This window comes from Pelophylax lessonae (genome assembly GCF_965119305.1).
Source record: "Pelophylax lessonae genome assembly, chromosome: 3".
Taxonomy (NCBI): domain Eukaryota; kingdom Metazoa; phylum Chordata; class Amphibia; order Anura; family Ranidae; genus Pelophylax; species Pelophylax lessonae.
In genome coordinates this window covers 263033904-263055444 of record NC_138770.1, presented here as the reverse complement: position 1 = coordinate 263055444, position 21541 = coordinate 263033904, and the positions used below count along the sequence as shown (strand labels likewise).

Below are 21541 nucleotides of genomic sequence, written 5' to 3'. Positions count from 1 at the left end.
ATTAATGTGTGAAACATTTTGTATATAATTGTATGTAGTATGTGTGTGTGTGTGTATATAATATATATATATCTATATATATATATATATATATATATATTTTTTTTTTTTCATGTTGGGAGGATCAGTTGCCCCTGTAATTTTTCAGCTACAAAGGAAGGATACAGGAACAGTCGCTTTTAATTTGTTTTGTATATGCATTGAACACATCAACTGTCAATCCTGAGGAGTATGGAATACTTTTTCAATGATTGTGAGTTTGTTGAATGTGCAGAGTTTCCAGCATGGTAAACAATAGTTAATAATAATCATTCATTACAAACAAAATGCTCTTTACCTGCTCTGTGCCCTAAAACCATAAAAATTCCAGAATAGATGTCACACAGGTCCCAGAGAGTCTCAGCGATGATAGCCAAGTCCCTCACTGCTGGTCATTTTTAGTGTAAAAGGTGACCATGTAAAGCCTGCTTATGTTCATAGCAGACATGCTCACCACCACTTTGTTGTTGGGGTAACGATGGTCTGTTTGTGGAAGAATACAGCCTTAACAGAGTTTATTGGGGGCTGATTTTTTAAAGGTGTTGCGAGGCTGTTAATTTGCAAATTCAGTGTTCACTTTACTTAATGAGTAAGATAAAGCTAAGTTCACTTTAAATACCCAATCGTGTGCTAGAAAAAAAATATATATATATATTTAATTGCACATGACTGCATGATTGAAATGAACATTCACTTTGCTAGGTAACTGTCTTCATCCATTTAATGAACCAGCAACCATTTAACACTTTTTTTCTAATAGGGAAATTATTATAGGGTAACTATAAACAATCTGCACCCTGCGCCAAGAAAACACTATAATGAATCTGAAAAGATCACTATAGAGCAGCAGCCTTAAATGATAAACACAGATAAAAATAAAATGTTGTCATTCAATGAATACACAACAAAAAGCAGCGCTCATTAAACAATAAAAATACAGGACACTAATGAGTCCTTTACAGATAGTCCATATGATATGTATTGTTATATATACCAGATGACAACCGGTGAAATCGTGGCTTAAAGGTAAGTGTAGCAATCCCACCAAACGTAGAACCTTCACCGCACCTCATGGATCCCTCTCCCCATGGTAGGGAACTCACCACAATCCACTCAAAAATGGGTGTATTAAACAGTGGACTTTGATGGGTTCAATCAGGTTCAAATCCTTCCTCATGGATAGTAGGTAACCAGGACACACTCAGCCACCTCCTGCGTTAGATCCCTTTCCAGCTGATCTCCACTGAATATATGCTCACAATGCAAAGATACAAGGGGAACAGCCCATAGCATAATACTGCTGGTTTTATTGGTAATAACAACACAAACCACCCTCATCCATTGCCCTTACAAGCATAAAGAAGATAAAAAGCACAAGCGAATAAAATAGCAGATACCGTCTGCTTCTCACCCCGTACCGTCCCTCAGTCTCCAGTGGGTTGCAGAGGATTCAAAAACGAAGCTTAGATGTCACATGGTCACGCCCTAACGTGTTTCGTCATTGCTCCGACAACAGTAACATGGGCTCACTTTATATTGTCCAATCAGAATTTTCAGTTCCTTACATCTTCTGTGGCTATTGCAGTCAGATGATGATACTACCCTTCCATTTGATGATGGTTGATGATGATAATACCCTTTGAGATCCAGCCATGAGATTATGACATTTTTTGTATTGGCCTCATGGAAGAGTACAAGGGAATGTCTGTTGGGATGTTACTTTGCCACTTGAATGTTCTAAGTCAGAGATTTGGTCCATGGCCATCCACACAAACTGTAATCAGTTTTGAGTTGAACTGGTTATTACATAAGTGGTCTTGTCAACTTATGTTGTGCAGAGAAAGGTTTTGGTGGCTTCTCTTTGTATAATACAAGGACCAGGTTTAATGTAAACCATGCACTTTGCCCTGCATGGAAAAGGAACACCCTCACTTTAAAATACACCTGTTGTGTGAGAAATATATGGGCAGCCATTGCTGATCACTATCTGAAAATGCTTGTAGCTTGGCTCTGTTAAGCTTCAGTTCTTCGGAGTCACAGAAGTAGAACAAACATTCAGCAAATAAAAGCCAGATAAAAGTCAGAATTCCTTGTCTCTTATAAGTCACAGGTCAGTGACTCTTATTGAAACCAGAACTTCAATAAGCCAGAGCAAAGGGTAGCCTTATACTGTATATTTCTATCATGACAAGTTTCCTTTAAGCTAGTCTTATTCCAGGCTTTGTCTCATATTTCACAGAGTATAAGAAAGATGTAGCTAGCAATGATTTAGCAGATTTTCCCTTCTCAAACATAGTCACTGTTATGACTGTGTTTTTCCAGATGAAAAAAAGACAACTGGAAGGCAAAATGTGTGGAATAATATGACATCTCAGCCAACAATGAAGCAGTCATGTAGGTGCAATGTACAAGGAATGTGCACTGTGATAGTGAGGTAAGGTACCCATAGACATTAGGCAAGAATTCTTTTGCCTATTGATAGCAGAAGAAGTGCAATTGTGATTCAGTTGTAGCAATCACCTTGAAAGGCTTGCAACATAGGTGTCTTTCACCTGCTTCAGCTTCCATTTCCAAAGCATAAACATGCACACTTGGCTAATTGCTTGACCTTTAAAGTTTTTTTTTTAAATAACAAACATGTTATACCTACCTGCTCTGTGCAATATAATTGCACAATAAAATTCCTGCGACCCTCCTCTTATGGGATCCCCAACCAACTGTCTTGGCTGCTCCTCTTCTTGATGTGCCACCATAGGAAGCTGCTTCCTATGTGGCACACCTGCAGGCTTGATCCCGAGCAACACTGCCTGCATCCATGGACACAAAACTTCATTACAGGATTTAACTGACAACAGCGGGAACCAATGGCTCTGGGGAGAGCTGCTACAGACAGGCACAGCGCTGCATAAAGTGAGGAGCAATTTTACTAGGAATGTATTAAGGTAGAAAATGTTTAGCCTTAAGAACTGCTTTAATGTCTATGACTAGCCTAAATATGATGACAATGTAAGAACATCTATCATCAAGAGATGAGTTCCAACACTCATATCAAAAAGTAAATAGTGTCCCAGTGGATAATGGCCTTCTGGTCTCACCTGGTGGAAATTGACCCTGTGGTCTTGTCTCAACCCCTCTTCCTGTCTGTGTTTCCTTTTCATGATTGAAAAACTTTTTTCATAATTGGACAACTCAGCTTCTCCAAGAATTAGGGGGAGATATTGCATTTTGGTAAATTAAATAACCGTAAATTAAATAACCATTAAAGTTCATATATAGTGAAAACTTTTTTTCAGTTTTGGATGGAGCAAACACAATAGGAAGTGATAAAAAATCTCTACAAGGTGAGGGGAAATTCCATCAAAGCCAAATGTCAATGGAACAGAAGAGGATTTTTTCTTCATCTCTTATTCTAGTGACAACTGTAACTTTTTGTGTTGACAGTAGTCACCAGTATAAATACAGAGTAAATCTGCCTAGCAGGAACGTAGGCAACAACAAGAAAAACTTGACAGGACTCCTTCCTTATTCTATCCAAAACTAAAATTACACTTGAAACTTAGCTATATATTAGGAAAGTTATCTGATAATGGAATCATAATCTTCACAATTGGGAGATGAACCTGTGCTTAACTCAAAAATTTGAGCTGCAGTTTTTTTTTTTTTTTTTTTTTTTAATAAAGTTCACTTCCGTGAGAAAAGACTTTAATGATCCCTTTTGACCAATGACTACACTGCTCCACTACATATATTCATGTCTTTAGGACAGCATGTTAGGCCAAATTGTATTCTGCTACATAATTTTGGTAAAAAAAATCCCAGTAAGTGTATATTGAGTGGTTTGTGCAAAAGTATCACGTCTACAAACTAGGGGAAAGATTTATGTCATTTTTGATTTTTTTTTTTTTTTTACTAGTAATGGCGGCGATCAGCGATTTTTAGCGGGACTGCAGCAATGCAGCGGACAGATCGGACACCTAACTGACACTTTTAACACTTTTGGGGGGGGCCAGTGGCATTACTACAATAATCAGTGCTAAAAATATGTACTGTTACTGTACTAATGACACTGGCAGGGAAGAGGTTAACACCAGGGACGATCAAAAGGTTAAATGTGTCCCTAGGAGATGCTTTCTAACTGCGTGGGGGTTATATTCACTGGATGAACACTGAGACCTGTGTTCCTAAATAAGAGGAGCCCAGTATCCCTGTGTTCGTCACTTACAGTACAGCGGTCTGCTGTGTTTACATCGGCAGACTGCCGTTCTGTCTCCATGGGGAGCGATCGCGGGTGCCCCGCGGACATCGCGTCCGCCGGACCCACCGACTGGCTCACCCTCCAGCCAATGACCGCGTGCACGTGCCCCCACTGACTGCTAAACGAAAACAATGTACATGTACATCGTTTTGCGTAACGGAGCTGACCTGCCACAGTATAACTACAGCGGCTGGTCGGCAAGTGGTTAAAGTAACCCAAAGCAGAGTTTGGATTTTAGCAAAGTTTGCTTGGTATCTGTAGCTCAATGGTTGCTTTCACTTGCCTGAAATGGCTCTTTCATGTAATGAATATTAAGGGAGCAAAATGTAAACATTTATTTTTTTTTTTAAATCCCGTTATACAATATAGGGAAAGGGAGGACACATATTATATTAATGAAGTAGACAGAAGTATGTTGGGTGGCAAAGATTTTCATATTAATGTATCTACCCACAAGAGCCTCTTAATGCCAGGCAGGATATGGGCATGAGAACAAGTCTGGGAACAATAGGGCCACATTCTGACAATAGTCCAGCTAATGGTAGAATTTCAGGGAACAGCCAAACTGCATTAGCAAAGAAAAGTAAAAAAAAAAAAAAAAAACACAAATACTACTTTTACCAAAGTGATAGCTGGAGGCAAATTAGCCCAGTTAACCCAATTTTGAGAATAGACATATTTATATCTTCAATATTGTTTGGTGTTTTTCCTGGCATATTATGTTTTAATTACTTGTGTATTATGTCTTGTTAGGGATATTGCTTTGTAGTGTTTTATTGTCCATATCCAGCTGTTTTATGGGTATAGAGCTGTATACAGTGGTCAGTAAATAGTAATTATGGTATTTATTTATTTATTTTTTGCCACATTGTGCCCGCTTGGTATTTCATTTGCTCCATTGTGCATGGTTGGCTGTACACCACACATATTTTTCTTTTCTATCAAATGATTTTTCAGTGAATAATTTGTTCAATCAGCAAAGTTAATTTACTAAAAAAAGTAGATGTAGATAATGTTACTTAGCAGAGTGATTGTTAATGAATAAGGTAAATCTGTGTTCATTTGTAAACATCCAATTACATGCTGGCTGTTTTATCTGTACAATTTCCTTTACACATGATTGGGTACTTAAAGCGGTGTTCCAGCTGGGGAAAAATAAATTAAAAGTCAGCAGCTACAACTACTGTAGCTGCTGACTTTTAATATATATAGACACTTACCTGTCCAGCGAGCCCGCGATGTCAGCACCCCAGCCGATTTTTAGCTGGGTGCTGCCACCGCTATTCGTTCTAAGGGAAACGGGCAGTGAAGCCTTTCCCTAATAAATAGACACTTACCTGTCCAGGGAGTCCGTGATGTCAGCACCCCAGCTGATTTTAGGATCTCCTGCCGATGCTGCCGCCACCGTTCGTTATAAGGGAAACTGGCAGTGAAGCCTTTCTTTAATAAATAGACACTTACCTGTCCAGGGAGTCTGTGATGTCAGCACCCAAGCTGATTTAAGGATCGGCTGCCAATGCTGCCGCTTGTCCAGGGAGTCTGTGATGTCAGCACCCCAGCTGGTTTTAGGATCGGCTGCTGATGCTGCCGCCGCCGTCCATTATAAGGGAAACCGGCAGTGAAGCCTTTCCCTTAATAAATAGACACTTACTTGTCCAGGGAGTCTGTGATGTCAGCACTCCAGCTGATTTTAGGATCTGCTGCAGATGCTGCCGCCGCCGTTCGTTATAAGGGAAACCGGCAGTGAAGCCTTTCCCTTAATAAATAGACACTTACCTGTCCAGGGAGTCTGTGATGTCAGCACCCCAGCTGATTTTAGGATCTCCTGCCGATGCTGCCGCCACCGTTCGTTATAAGGGAAACGGGCAGTGAAGCCTTTCCCTTAATAAATAGACACTTACCTGTCCAGGGAGTCTGTGATGTCAGCACCCAAGCTGATTTTAGGATCAGCTGCCGATGCTGCCGCTGCCGTTCGTTCTAAAGGAAACCGGCAGTGAAGCCGTTCCCTTAATAAATAGACACTTACCTGTCCAGGGAGTCTGTGATGATAGCACCCCAGCTGGTTTTAGGATCGGCTGCCGATGCTGTTCCCGCCGCCGTTCGTTATAAGGGAAACCGGCAGTGAAGCCTTTCTTTAATAAATAGACACTTACCTGTCCAGGGAGTCCATGATGTCAGCACCCCAGCTGGTTTTAGGATCGGCTGCTGATGCTGCCACCGCCGTTAGTTATAAGGGAAACTGGCAGTGAAGCCTTTCCCTTAATAAATAGACACTTACTTGTCCAGGGAGTCTGGGATGTCAGCACCCCAGCTGATTTTAGGATCGGCTGCCGATGCTGCCGCCGCCATTCATTCTAGGGAAACTGGCAGTGAAGCCTTTACTTTAATAAATAGACACTTACTTGTCCAGGGAGTCTGTGATGTCAGCACCCCAGCTGGTTTTAGGATCGGCTGCTGATGCTGCCGCCGCCGTCCATTATAAGGGAAACCGGCAGTGAAGCCTTTCCCTTAATAAATAGACACTTACCTGTCCAGGGAGTCTGTGATGTCAGCACTCCAGCTGATTTTAGGATCTGCTGCAGATGCTGCCGCCGCCGTTCGTTATAAGGGAAACCGGCAGTGAAGCCTTTCCCTTAATAAATAGACACTTACTTGTCCAGGGAGTCTGTGATGTCAGCACTCCAGCTGATTTTAGGATCTGCTGAAGATGCTGCCGCCGCCGTTCGTTGTAAGGGAAACCGGCAGTGAAGCCTTTCCCTTAATAAATAGACACTTACCTGTCCAGGGAGTCTGTGATGTCAGCACCCCAGCTGATTTTTGGATCGGCTGCCGGTGCTGCCGCCGCCTTTCCTTCTAAGGGAAACTGGAAGTAAAGTCTTTTGGCTGTGCATTCTAATTGGCTCGGCAGCGGGAGAAGGGGGAGGGGGCCAAACGTCCGAGGAAACTTCCCAGAAATGGGGAAGGATACCTGTCAAAAACAGTTACCTGTTCCCCCCCTCCCCCCTGAAAGGTGTCAATGTGGCACCGCAGGGGGTGGGGGGGAAGCAGGTGAGCGGAAGTTCCACTTTTGGGTGGAACTCCACTTGAAGTAAATACAGGTTCATTTTATTTACCAACTTTCACAGTGCTAATTGAACAGCTTTTACTTCATTTAACAAAACCTAAATTAGTAAATCAACCCAACTATATTTTAATATAACTAAAGTCATCCTTTGTGTAGACCTCAGCCAATCGTTTCTTCTGATACTGTGTGCATAGATGCCGTCCTAGGAAAAATAAAAGTTGAATGACACTAGTAATAAGTATTTGGCTGCACTTGTTAGTCTCCATCTATTTATTCTAGCCACTGCTACAAACCATATGTCCTTTAGTACAGAAGCAAACAAGCGATCTTTAGTAGCTCATGCAAATAACTAAAATGACTGACAAATAATTATTAGAAGTAGTGATTGGTTGCTGCCCAAATGGAATACATTGCTCCCTATTGTAGAAGCTACAGAAGTGGCAAGTAGTAGCATTTAATTGAAAATGATTGTAGCATGCTTTAAATTTGTTTCAATAATCACTACTACATGCTACTTCTGAAGCTCATACAGAAGGGAACCACTGTCCCACCTGTGTAGCCATCAATCTACTCCTAGTTATTCAATGTTAGCAATTTTATTAGCGCTATTGTTCTACTATAAATTGCCTGTGTGCTTCTGCACTTACTATTACTCATCTTCGTCTTCCTCTGCAGTTGTAGATATATAGCCTTGTTTAAATTAAAAATATAAAGATTTTTTTTAATATAATGCAAATGCTTTTAAAATTGTAAACTAAAAAAATACTGAAAAGGTAATTTCAAATTTGTTTGTGGGACAGTATAAGATTAGTTTTGAAGCCAATATTTTATGTCTTTCTAACAAATAAAGGATCCATTATAATGTATTTAAATTTTTTTTTTTTCTTGTTCAAAATATTTTATTAGTTAAAGAGCATATAACAGATAGATAAGGATATGGAAGTCCCAAATACATGAAAATTGCATAGCACAGGGTCCAAACAGGAACAAAACATATCTATCAAGTATCTTATTGCTCCAAACGGAACATAATTCTTCTTCATGCCCTATAATTCTCACGTTATATTAGTTTTGTATGTTGATTTTTTTTTTACTGTATGGTTTCCCTCCGGGCCACAGTTTGAATTTTTTTTTTAATGATATTTTCGTGCTTCTTCTAGTACCCCTTATGAAAATATTATGATTATTTTATTTGGTGTAATCATTAACAAATAACGTTTCTCCGTATTAAATTATATTGTTTCTTCTTTCCATACAATTGATCTCATTTCCAGGTTGTACAATTTACATCTGATTAGAGTGACAAAGTTAAACAATATCAAACTATAGACTACTTCCTACAGCTCCATAAAATTCTGCAAAGGGCATTTTGACTCAGCCCTGTACCTGATCATTCAGCCCTAAAAGAATGATAGCCTTCCAGATCTTTATCAGAAAACGAATTCAGATACCTCAGCAGGGGACATCCATTCTGCAAGTATGTGAGGAAGGCGCAGAAGCTTGATAATTAGAAAGGCTTGTACTGATAGAACTAGTTTCTGCAGAATTTCTGCTTGATATGGTTGAAATATAGTTTTCTAAACATGATCTTTATCATCTATTTCATCTAATACATTGTATTGTCATTGGACTGGAACTTTTTAAGTGCCTCAATGGTGTATAACACACTTAAAAAAATAAATACATAAATAAATAAATAAATAAATAAATAAATAAATAAAACAAAATTATAAAACTGATTTACAAACTGTTAAAAAAAATGAACTGGGTCCACATAATTGTCACTTCCTTATCATACAGAATTAATTTAACATATGGTTGGTCATACTCCCACCACTATATTGCACCCTTATAGAGATGTCAGTATCTTTCATTTATGCTCAAGATGGGGGGCAAAGCAACCTCAGCACATTTTCCCAAAATTGTGAATTATTTTTTAAAAATTGTGTTATATGCATCATTGTGGCTCCTAAAATAGACCAGTCCAATGTAGATAGAATTTATTTAGTAAATATTCAAGCAATGTGATGGATCCTTGATGTATTTTGTTATTTTATACAATGCCCTACAAATGGGACTAATGCATAACAAATAGTAGGAGATTATTACTAAAACTGGAGCGTGCAGAATCTGGTGCAGCAATGCATAATAACCAACCAGCTTCCAGGTTTTAGCCCTCGTTCACATTGACTGTGGCTTTGAAATCTTGCAACTTCATCTGAAAGCGCAAGATTTTAAAGCCACATGTCAGTGCGACTTGGAAGACATCTGTGCAAATCACACCCGAAATCAGCAAAAGTTGTGCAGGAACTACTTTTTTAAATCGAGGCGGCACTGCAAAGTCAGCGTTGTGCCAATTTGAACAGTGCGATTGCTGGCAATAGGATGCGACCTGACATGCGATTAAACCTGTCAAATCACTCCAATGTGAACGAGGGCTTATTGTCAGACCTTAACCACTTGCCGACTGCCACACGACTATATACTGCGGCAGTCAGCCCCTTACAGGCAAAGTGACATAGGGGGTACGTCGCTCACCCACGAGCCTGTAGGGGGCGAGCGCGCGCCGCCGGTGGCACACTTCCGCCCCCACTCGTTCCCTGGGGAGCCGGCTTGTGTGACCAGTGGCTCTGATAGCCGCCGGCCACTCGCAATCTCCCACAGGAGAGGGAGAAGGACAGACGGCTGATGTAAACACAGCCGTCTGTCATTCTCATTAAAGTAATCACAGAGGCTATGTGATCCTGCTATGTAGGATTGTATGTCTCTGTGATTATATCACAAGCCACACCCCCCCACAGTTAGAATCACGCCCCTAGGGACATACTTAACCCCTTGATCACTAGTAAAGTTAACCCCTTCCCTGCCAGTGTCATTTTTACAGTAACAGTGCATATTTATAGCACTGATTACTGTAGTAATGTCACTGTACCCCCAAAAGTGTCAAAAATGTCAGTCAGGGGTCCGATCTGTCCGTTGCAAAGTCGCAGTCCCGCAAAAAAAAAAAAACGCATATTGCCGCCTTTACTAGTTAAAAAAAAAAACAATAAAAATGGCATAAATCTTTCCCGTAGTTAGTAAACGCAATAACTTTTGCGCAAACCAATCAAAATATGCTTATTGCGATTTTTTTTTTACAAAAAATATGTAGAAAAACAGAAAACAAATTGGCCTAAAATGTTAAAAAATTTAGATTTTTACATTTTTTTTTTTAAATTTCATATTATAGCGCAAAAAAAAAAAAAATTGCACAGGTGATCAAATACCACCAAAAGAAAGCTCTGTTTGTGGGAAAAAAAGGACGTCAATTTCATTCGGGTACAGCGTTGCACGGCCACGCAATTGTCCGTTAAATTCACGCAGTGTCGAATCGCAAAATAGGGCCTGGTCTTTGAGCAGCCAAATCCTCCGGGGCTTAAGTGGTTAAATGACAAGCTGAAGTTAGAAGCTACCATACTCAGCTGTACCAGATTCTGAACGCTCCAGTTTTAGTAAATCAGCCCCAGTGCCTCTTAATTTGTTTAATGATCAAGGTTAATGGAGATGTATATTAAAGCTATGAAGACCTGATGTAGTAGCTCCATACGGCAGTTATGAGACTTGTATGCATGAAATCTCACTTTATTTCCATCTTAGTTTGCTAATCATCCCAGTAATGACTAGGGACATTGCTGCTGAGCTGGGGTCTTATAAGGGCTAAACATCTCTATATCCCTCATAATAACTCAATAGTTATATTGGACTATAAATACTGTTCAAATTTGGCATACTGTTAATCAATATATTTCTGAAAGCCCAGAGTATCATTATTAGATTATACAACATAAATCTACTAGGCTGGTGATGTTTCCAGAAAAAAAAAAAATTCTTTAACATTTAGCATTGTCCCTGGAAATAAGAGGCAGTTGGAAAGTATGCATCAGCTGTGATGAGTGCTATTAGTCACTGTATAATAGTACAAGGCAGGGACTGTGGCTCAGGGCAGCTGATCTGTGAGATCTATGAGTGGTATATGGAGGGGGGACAGGCAGGCATGTGTGTGTCTCTTGATGTGATGGACACAGAGCCCTGATACTCCCATAGGATGAACTGAATTTAACACCGGAGCTGGGGCTCATTAACTGGCTCCAGGCTTCCTAAAAGCTCCTTCCTTTTCCTATCCTCCTCAGGGCATTTGGGCAGAAGGATACCTATGGGTTCACTGAGGGCATCGCTATACTAACCACTCTAGCAGAACAGCTTGGGAAATGACACTCTTAATCACTCTAGTGAAAAGTTTATTTAGATAGAGAGCGGAGAAGATCAATGGACTCTCTGTTGATAGCTGATAAATTGAGTAATCTAGGTAACTTTGAGATCATCTACAAATCCCATGGTGCCTGGTGTGACATTGGCTGGCATTTCTATGCTAAGACTTAAACTGGCCATATACTACAAAATCTGATTTTACAATTTCCGTACAATCTTCTTTCTATGCATCAAAACTATGTAATAGAAAAAGTGTGCCTAGTCTGTTGAATGTGTATTTTAAATTAGGTAGACCCTTGTACTTTATAGTTGATGGTACATCTGAAAGAGATTGTACAGTCAGGTTGTGCAGTGTATGGTTGCCTTTAGATTTATCAACATCATGTAAAGGGAGTACATACATAAACAGCCCACTCAAGTTGTATCTAATCAGGCAGACACTTGCACTACATAAAAACAATAACTAGAGAAGGGCACACCAACCTTGTGCGTTACCACTAAAAAAGTTTATTAAAATCCAAAGGAGGTCGCATACATTGTACTCACAAATGCTTAATAATTGCACGCATGTAAGGACATTGGAACCAATCGCCTCCCGGACTACCAGGATACTCCTATGGTGCTGGATGATGTGATGGTATCTGCATATTCCTGGCTGACGCATTTCGAGGTAGAACCCTCTTCTTCAGAGTCAAAAGAACTACTGATCAACCATCAATTCACACGATATTGGGTCAGTAGTTCTTTTGGCTCTGAAAAAGAGGTTGGGTCAGTAGTTCTTTTGGCTCTGAAAAAGAGGTTGGGTCAGTAGTTCTTTTGGCTCTGAAAAAGAGGTTGGGCCAGTAGTTCTTTTGGCTCTGTAGAGGAGGTTGGGTGAGTAGTTCTTTTGGCTCCGAAAAAGAGGTTGGGTCAGTAGTTCTTTTGGCTCTGTAGAAGAGGTTGGGTCAGTAGTTCTTTTGGCTCTGTAGAGGAGGTTGGGTGAGTAGTTCTTTTGGCTCCGAAAAAGAGGTTGGGTCAGTAGTTCTTTTGGCTCTGTAGAAGAGGTTGGGTCAGTAGTTCTTTTGGCTCTGAAAAAGAGGTTGGGTCAGTAGTTCTTTTGGCTCTGAAGAAGAGGTTGGGTCAGTAGTTCTTTTGGCTCTGAAAAAGAGGTTGGGTCAGTAGTTCTTTTGGCTCTGTAGAGGAGGTTGGGAGAGCAGTTCTTTTGGCTCCGAAAAAGAGGTTGGGTCAGTAGTTCTTTTGGCTCTGTAGAAGAGGTTGGGTCAGTAGTTTTTTTGGCTCTGAAGAAGAAGGTTCTCCCTCGAAACATGTCAGCCAGGTATATGCGGATACCATCACATCATCCAGCACCATAGGAGTATTCTGATAGTCCTGGAGGCCATTGGTTCCAATGTCCTTACATGCGTGCAATTATCATGCATTTGTGAGTACAATGTATGCTACCTTTTTTGGATTTTAATAAACTTTTTTAGTGGTAATGCACAAGGTTGGTGCGCCCTTCTCTTTCTTGTTGTGGTTTTTCAGTGTATTTGGATACCCTTGGTCCTGAGGGAACATTAAGATCTTTGGTGGTGTGTACAAAGACCACACAAGACCACTTACCTTATCGCATACCACTTGAGCGCAGGGGAGACACTGTTTTCGAATATCTTTTATTTGCACTACATAGCTGATGGTAGAGCTAAAGGGGATTGCACAGTCAGTTGCTTAAAGTGGTTGTAAACAATCACCTTGTAAAACAACCCATTCAGTTTCAAAAAAGAAATTAAAGACAAAAAATGTTGTATAGGTGTAAAAAAAAGCATTATAATTACCTTTCCCCCCCCTTTTTTTATAAATGATCACATTCCCTCTGTTCTCAGCTACATAAGATCTGGGGGGAGGAGAATCAGCAGCACACTGATTTTCTTAGAGAATGGCTGTGCAAGGGAGGGGGGGGGGGCATGTCAGGACAAGTCTAATCGCTGGAGGAGAGCAACCTAATTTCCCAACATAGCTAGAGAACTGAACGCGGTGTGCTCTCCTGCTTAGTGTGGTCAGTTTTTAATAGGAAAGCAGAGGGACTGGCAGGAACACCAGGGATTTTACACAAAGGGAGCAATACAAAGAGAACAGGATACTTTCTCATACAAGTACATGGTACAGCACATATCAGGAATATGAAGTGTTGGAGTAACAAACGCTTTAAGTGTATGGATACCTTTAGATTCACCATAGTCCTCATTCACATTGAATGCAGCTTTGCGACTTTATCTGAAATCGCACAATTTCAAAGCCGCATGTCAGTGCAACTTTGAACACATTCTGTTCATGCACAGATGTCTATGCAAGTCGCACCCAAAACTGCCAAAAGTAGTGCCAGGAACTACTTTTTCATATCGACGCGGCACCGCAAAGTCAGCATCACACCAAGTTGAACAATGCCATTGCTAAAAACAGGGTGTGACTTGTCATGCAGTTTGACCTGTCAAATCGCATGATAAGTCATTCCAATGTTAACGAGGGCTAACTGTGTAATTGGAGTACATACATAAACAATCCATTCAAATTGTATTGAATCAGACAGGCCCTTGCAGTACATAGATGATAGTGGATCTAAAGAATATTATACAATTAGATTCTATAATTTAAATTATAGAATCTGATCAATTTTAAATGATAGAATCTAATTTAATTGATTTGATTAATTAACAATAGTTGATTTTGGTCTCCTTTATAGTTCTATAAAATCTGCCTGGTCTAAATTGGTTACCCTATACAATTAATGTGTGCCAGGCTTCTTTACAAGCTTTTGCGATGGCCATATACACGTCAACAAATTATCGATTTATTTTCTGATCAATCTCTCCCGATAGGAATTATTATTATTATGCAAGATTTATATAGCGCAAACAGTTTGTGCAGCGCGTTACAATATGAGGGCAGACAGTTACAATACAATTCAATACTGGAGGAATCAGAGGGCGCTGCTCAGTAGAGCTCACAATCTAGAACAGGGTTTCTCAACCAGGGTTCCTCCAGAGGTTGCTGGGGTTTCCTCAAGCAATGAGCAATTTCTATCTCTCAGATAAGTTCCCACTGACATCATTCATCGTTTTAGCTATCTGTAGGGGATAATTCTAACCCAATAACCACAAGTGTAAGGAACCGTCTTCCCACTGACCATCACACTAATGCAGGGTTTCTCAACCAAGGTTCCTGCTGAGGTTGCTTGGGGTTCCTTCAGCAATGGGCAATTTCTGCCTCTCAGATAAGTTTCCAATCACACCATTGTTCCTTTTAGCTATCTGTAAGGGGGTAATTCTTCCCAATGATGACAAGGGTAAGGAGCATTCTTCCCACTGACTGTCACACTAATGTGTCATGAGTTGTAGATTTTTAATAATTAGCAGGGGTTCCCCGAGACCAGAAATTTATTTCAAGGGTTCCTCTGTGTTGAAAAGTTGAGAAAGGCTGATCTAATGTATCATCATGAGCTGCAGATATAGCATTTTTAGCAGGGGTTCCCTGAAACCAGAAATGTATTTCAAGGGTTCCTCTGTGTTGAAAACGTTGAGAAAGATTGATCTAGAAGAATAATTGATCTACAGTCAACAACCCATTCAGCTAATATGCCATACACACAAGAGAGTGTGTTCCAATTTGCAATATACAACCGAGCAAATCTCTGCTTCCACCATGCAATCTCATAATCTGATTGATCGAAATACGATCTAATGCACGAACAAAGTATCTCAGCACTGCTGATCAATGCAAAACAATCTATATATTTTCAATTCTAGCTTACTTCATTTGATCAAACCTAAATTGATGGGAAGGGAATGTATGTCTGTCCAGCTGTTTGACAAATGGATCACTTTGATCGAATTGCACATTGATAATAAAATGGAAGCATGTATGGCCTCTATTAGCAGACAAGTTTCCATGCTGCATCTAACAACAGAAAAAGGTGTAAAGAATGACATAATCACGGCAGGGGGCAGTCGAAAAGTGTGATTCCAGCGTGGAAAGAGTTAGAGCAGGTCATTTTACTAGATGTGTTATTGGGTGTTGCTTGAGAGTTTACGAATATTCGATCTGAGTGCCACTGAAACGCATCCTGAGCGAGATTTATTCCGGGAAGCAGCGCCACCTCATGGCAGACCGGTGAATTGCAGCTAACAGCTCGCTCTAGCAGACATCAAGCTATCCCAATCTTTCCTTACTTCCTACTACAATAATAAAGTAAGAACAAAAAAATCCCCTTCTATAAAATCCCAGATCACCCGGGCCTGATACTGAGAGTCATAGAGATTTCCTACATTTCACAGACCAAGCTGATAAAAAGGAGGGAGACAGGGACCCTATCGGAATCCTTGATCAGACCTATGGACTCAAAGCAATCAGTTTCCCAGATTACTTGTATTTAATACACAATGCATCATAAAACAAATCCCTCATCCTGACAGGAAGAAAATAGAACAGCTCATAGCTAGAGCTCACACCAATTTATGGCTAAATAAAAAAAAAAAAAGAAGAATAAAAAGAAACTCTCCAACAATGCACAAGTTAAGGGAGGGCAGGAAACCAAGCAGCAGAAAACCGGGACCTCTTTAAGGTTCTCAAGCACTAAGTGTATGGGAATCTCTGGGCAGTTTTAAGGTTATTTACAAAGGATTTTTCCTGTCCTACCTACCACTGCTGTGTGATTTTACAGAAACAATGGCCATTATCTAAAGCAGCAGTTCAATGTCACAGATAACAGTCTGCTGAGACAAATTAATCTTCATCTCTTGTCAAGAAGGCTGCCCCCTCCTCCTAAATAAATAGGGCTTTAGAAGGCCAGCCTCAGACTTGGACTCTTCCGAAAATACATATATATATAGAGAGAGAGATTTTCATCTGACACTAAAGTGACATGCAGCCAGCCATCGCCAACAATAACACTCACATCAACATCTCATCTTCTAGGGATAGCAGGAGGCAGGAAAGCAGAAATCACATTTATTACAATATATATATATATATATATATATATATATATATATATATATATATATATATATATATATATATATATATATATACAAATTTAAGGGGGGAAAAAAAAAATATATATATATATTTCTATATGTATATATATGTATATATATATATATATATATATATATATATATATATATATATATATATATATAAAATCTGATGGTTCTTGATTGATGGAAGTCTCATTCCGACACAACGAAAACCCAGAAAATTGGAGTAAAGAGTAAAAGAAGTGGAACTTATCACACATAACATTCCAGTACAAGTGGTGACACAAATGGAACTTACAGCTAACATCCACACAAATATCATCGTAATATAAACAAGGACATAAATGTCATTTTAAGTATTAACAGGGACACAAAATCACTTAGTAGTGACAATCACACAAATATTGCAATATAAATAGGGACATAAATGTAACTTAAATATAAACAGTGACACAAATGCAACTTAGTAGTGACATTCACACGAATATTGCAATAGAAAAAGGGACATAACTGTAACTTTAAGTATAAACAGTGACACAAACGTAACTTAGTAGTGACAATCACACAAATATCATTGTAACATGAACAGAGACATAAAGCTAACCTTATGTATTAACAGGGACACAAATGTAACTTAGTAGTGACAATCACATAAATAACATTATAATATAATAAACAGGGACATAAATGTAACCTTATATATTAACAGGGACACAAATGTAACTTAGAAATGACAATTACATAAATATCATTATAATATAGTAAACAGGGACATGAATGAAACCTTATATATTAACAGGGACACAAATGTAACTTAGTAGTGACAATCACATAAATATCATAATAATAAAATAAACAGGGACATAAATGGAACCTTATGTATTAACAGGGACACAAATGTAACTTAGTAGTGGCAATCATATAAATATCATTATAATACTCAGGGACATAAATGTAACTTTGAGTATAAACAGTGACACAAATGTAACTTAATAGTGACAATCACACAAAATATCACTGTAATATAAACAAGGACATAAATCTAACCTTATGTATGAACTGGGACACAAATGTAACTTAGTAGTGACAATCACACAAATATCATTGTAATATAAACAGGGACACAAATGTAACTTAGTAGTGACAATCACACAAATGTTGCAATAAAAATAGGGACATAAATGTAACTTTAAATATTAACAAGGGCACAAATGTAACTTAATAGTGTCAATCGCACAAATAGCATGGTAATGTAAACAGAAACATACATCTAACCTTATGTATTAACAGTGACACAAATGGAACTTGGTAGTGACAGTCACACAAATATCATTGTAATATAAACAGAGACATACATCTAACCTTATGTATTAACAGTGACACAAATGCAACTTGGTAGTGACAGTCACACAAATATCATTGTAATATAAACAGGGACATAAATGTAACCCAAATTATTTACAGGGACATACATGTAATGTAGTAGAGACAGTCACACACATAGAATTGTGGCATAAATAATGACACAAGGTGACGTATTAGTGACAGTCACACAACTATAACTGTAGCACAAGCAGGGACACAAAAGTAACTTTAAGCATTAACAGGGACTTAATGTAACTTGTAGTATTAAACAGGGGAACAAATGTAACTTGGTAGTGACAATCACACAAATCAAACGGTGACATCGTGATATAAATGTACCATAGTAGTGACAATCACACAAATGTACTTGTAGAATACACAGTGACACACATGTAACTTACCAGTAACAGTCACACAAATATAATCGTGGCATAAACAGGGACACAAAGGTAAGTTAGTAGTGAAAGTCACACACAGATATAACAGTAGCATTGTGACAGTCACACAAATATAGTATAGTATATAGTAGTGACAGTCACGTAAATACAACAGTGACATAAACTGTTACAAAATGCATTTTAGTAGTGACAGTCACCCAAATGTAACTGTAGGAAGTGACAGAGGTGTAGCTTAGTAGTGACAATGACACAAATACAGTTGTAGCATGAACAGTGACACAAATGTAAAAACTGAAACTTTGGTTATTTAATAGTAACAGTGCTGCAAACATTTTCGAATAAACCGTGATACTAAAAAAAACTTTAGTAGTGAGTGACACAATACACTTTAGCACTAACTGTGACACAAAGTAGTATTTCCAATGACACAAATATCACTTTATCATTACTAGTGAGTGACACCTTTGCGGTAATACAAGTATTCATCCTGATAGGAGTCATTTGTAAAAAGTTGTAAAATAAATGATGGGTAGGTTACATAAGCACCATGTATGATTTTAATATCACAGAGCAGTTCCTATTGATAAGATGTGGTCACACCTAGTTATTGGTGTGTAGAGAGTTCCAGGAATGTAAGTTGTGGGAGCAGTAAATGTGCTTATTTCAGGCCAGTAGACTTGTGCAGGGCAGAACTGTACTGGATGGACAGAAGATGAGATTTCCCTGTAAGAATGAAATCCACCCCCCCAGGATCTCCCCATTGGTCGCTGATTCCATGGATGGGATCGCCATGTGTAAGGGGATGGTGCCTGTGGAATCAGTCTGTCCTATAGGACTCTTTAGCGACCTTTTAGTGACCTCTCCTTGCAGAGAAGGCTGCTGTCACTTTAAAATGTCCTAAGAGAGGGGCCAGTGTCTGTGCTGGAGATGTCCATGTGAAGCCTCCTCTCCTCCTCTTTTCTGGATGGCCGCTCTCATCCGCTTTAAAGAGACACTTGGTGGCATCAAGAAGTTCCCACATCACACTCAACACTTGTGAAGGGAATGCATGGTCCCGGGAGGATCTGACAAAGAGAGCTAGTCCATCCTGGGACCCCTTCACTGGGCACTCCATCCACATACAGGAAGGTACTGGCATATTGTCCTGACAACTCCAGACACAGGAATCTCAGCACTGTTGTCACCCCTCTCTGGGATCACTCCTTACTACAAGGACGGGCTGCCCTGTCTTCCAGCACATAGGCACTGGAGGACCTGAGGACTGCTCACACCCAAGGATCTGAGGACTTCTGACACTCAAGGATCTGAGGACTGCTGACACCCGGGGATCTGAGGACTGCTGACACCAAAGGATCTGAGGACTGATCCCACCCGGGGATCTGAGGACTGATCCCACCCGGGGATCTGAGGACTGCTCCCACCCGGGGATCTGAGGACTGCTCCCACCCGGGGATCTGAGGACTGATCCCACCCGGGGATCTGAGGACTGATCCCACCCGGGGATCTGAGGACTGATCCCACCCGGGGATCTGAGGACTGCTCCCACCCGGACACCTCGGACTGCTGCCACCCGGGGATCTAAAGACTGTTACTGCTGATGTGTGGTGTCATTAGCTGGCTGATAAGAGCACAGAAAGTGAGAGAAAAGGGAGGTGTCCGGGAGGGACACGAGCCCGGGATCACTTTGCTGACACTTTCAGTTTCTTTAGATTGCTGTCAGTGTTGGCTGTCTCTGGGACTCTGGCTGTGGATGTGCTGAGCAGGGAAGGATCTCTGTGCCGGGGAGGACAAGGCTTGTCACTGACCTGCTATGACCGGCCTGACTCTCAGGTAAGTCAGCAGTGAGGACTCCTGTGTCTACCCTGTCCCTTCTTCTGGCTCCTGGCTGTCCTGGGGACTTGTGCATAGTCAGAGTCTGCTTACTAAGTCTCAGCAGGCACGGATCCACCATCCAACCTCCATATACCCTTAGAATGTGTGTACACTGAGTACTCTGTGTAACTATCCCACCCTACTCTGTGTACCCTAGGTGTGCCTGGACTATCAATCACAGTGTACTCTGTGTGTGTGTGTGTGTGTGTGTGTGTGTGTATGTGTGTATGGCCTCAACTGTACTGAACATTTTATCCTGCCTGTATGGATTTATACTACCATGTGTATACTATGTGTGCATGGACTCATTTGTCCTATACGTTGGATTCTGTTTGTGTGCATGTACTTTTCTATCCTATATATTTTACACTATATGTGCATATACTTATCTATCCTATATCTTTTACATTGTGTGCATGGACTTTTCTATCCTATATATTTTACACTATATGTGCATATACTTATCTATCCTATATATTTTATTATGTGTGCCTGGAGCTATCTGTCCTATATATTTTACAATGCGTGTGTGCATGGACTTTTCTATGCTATATACTTTATTCTGTGTGTGCCTGAAGCTATCTGTCCTGTATATTTTACATAGTGTGTGTGCATGGACTTTTCTATGCTATATACTTTATTCTGTGTGTGCCTGAAGCTATCTGTCCTGTATATTTTACATAGTGTGTGTGCATGGACTTTTCTATGCTATATACTTTATTCTGTGTGTGCGTGGAGCTATCTGTCCTGTATATTTTACATAGTGTGTGTGCATGGACTTTTCTATCGTTTATATTTTAATATATGTATGCCTGGAGTTATCTGTCCTATATATTTTACACTGTGTGTGCACAAGGCACATCTACATTACACTGTGTATATTATGTGTTCATGGACTTATCTATACTACACATTGTACCCTGTGTGGCCATGGATACTTAAATCCTTTATATTTTATTGTGTGTGTGTTCATGGACTCATCTAAGCTAGACTGTGTACCTTATGTGTGCATGGACACATCTATACTACACAGTGTATTCTGTGTGTACATGGACTCATCTACCATATACATTTTATCCTGTGTGTGCATGGACACATCTATACTACACAATGTATCCTGTGTGTACATGGACTCATCTACCATATACATTTTATCCTGTGTGTGCATGGACACATCTATACTACACAATGTATCCTGTGTGTGCATGGACTCATCTACCATATACATTTCATCCTGTGTGTGCATGGATTCATCTACTATATACATTTTATCCTGTGTGTGTGTGTT

The 21541-nt window shown here is 39.8% G+C and overlaps 1 protein-coding gene across 5 annotated transcripts in view; it reads left to right on the top strand.

Moving 5' to 3' along the window:
* Window positions 1-21541, top strand: part of MECOM (MDS1 and EVI1 complex locus) — a 759445-nt gene that overhangs the window by 670904 nt on the left and 67000 nt on the right. The window contains exon 1 of one of the 5 annotated variants that reach the window (XM_082249193.1): window positions 20000-20211. The exons of the other annotated variants lie outside the window; for them this stretch is intronic. The gene's annotated coding sequence lies outside the window, so the exon portion shown is untranslated. Of the gene's footprint in view, window positions 1-19999; window positions 20212-21541 lie in introns of those variants that run through there. 5 annotated transcript variants of the gene reach the window in all.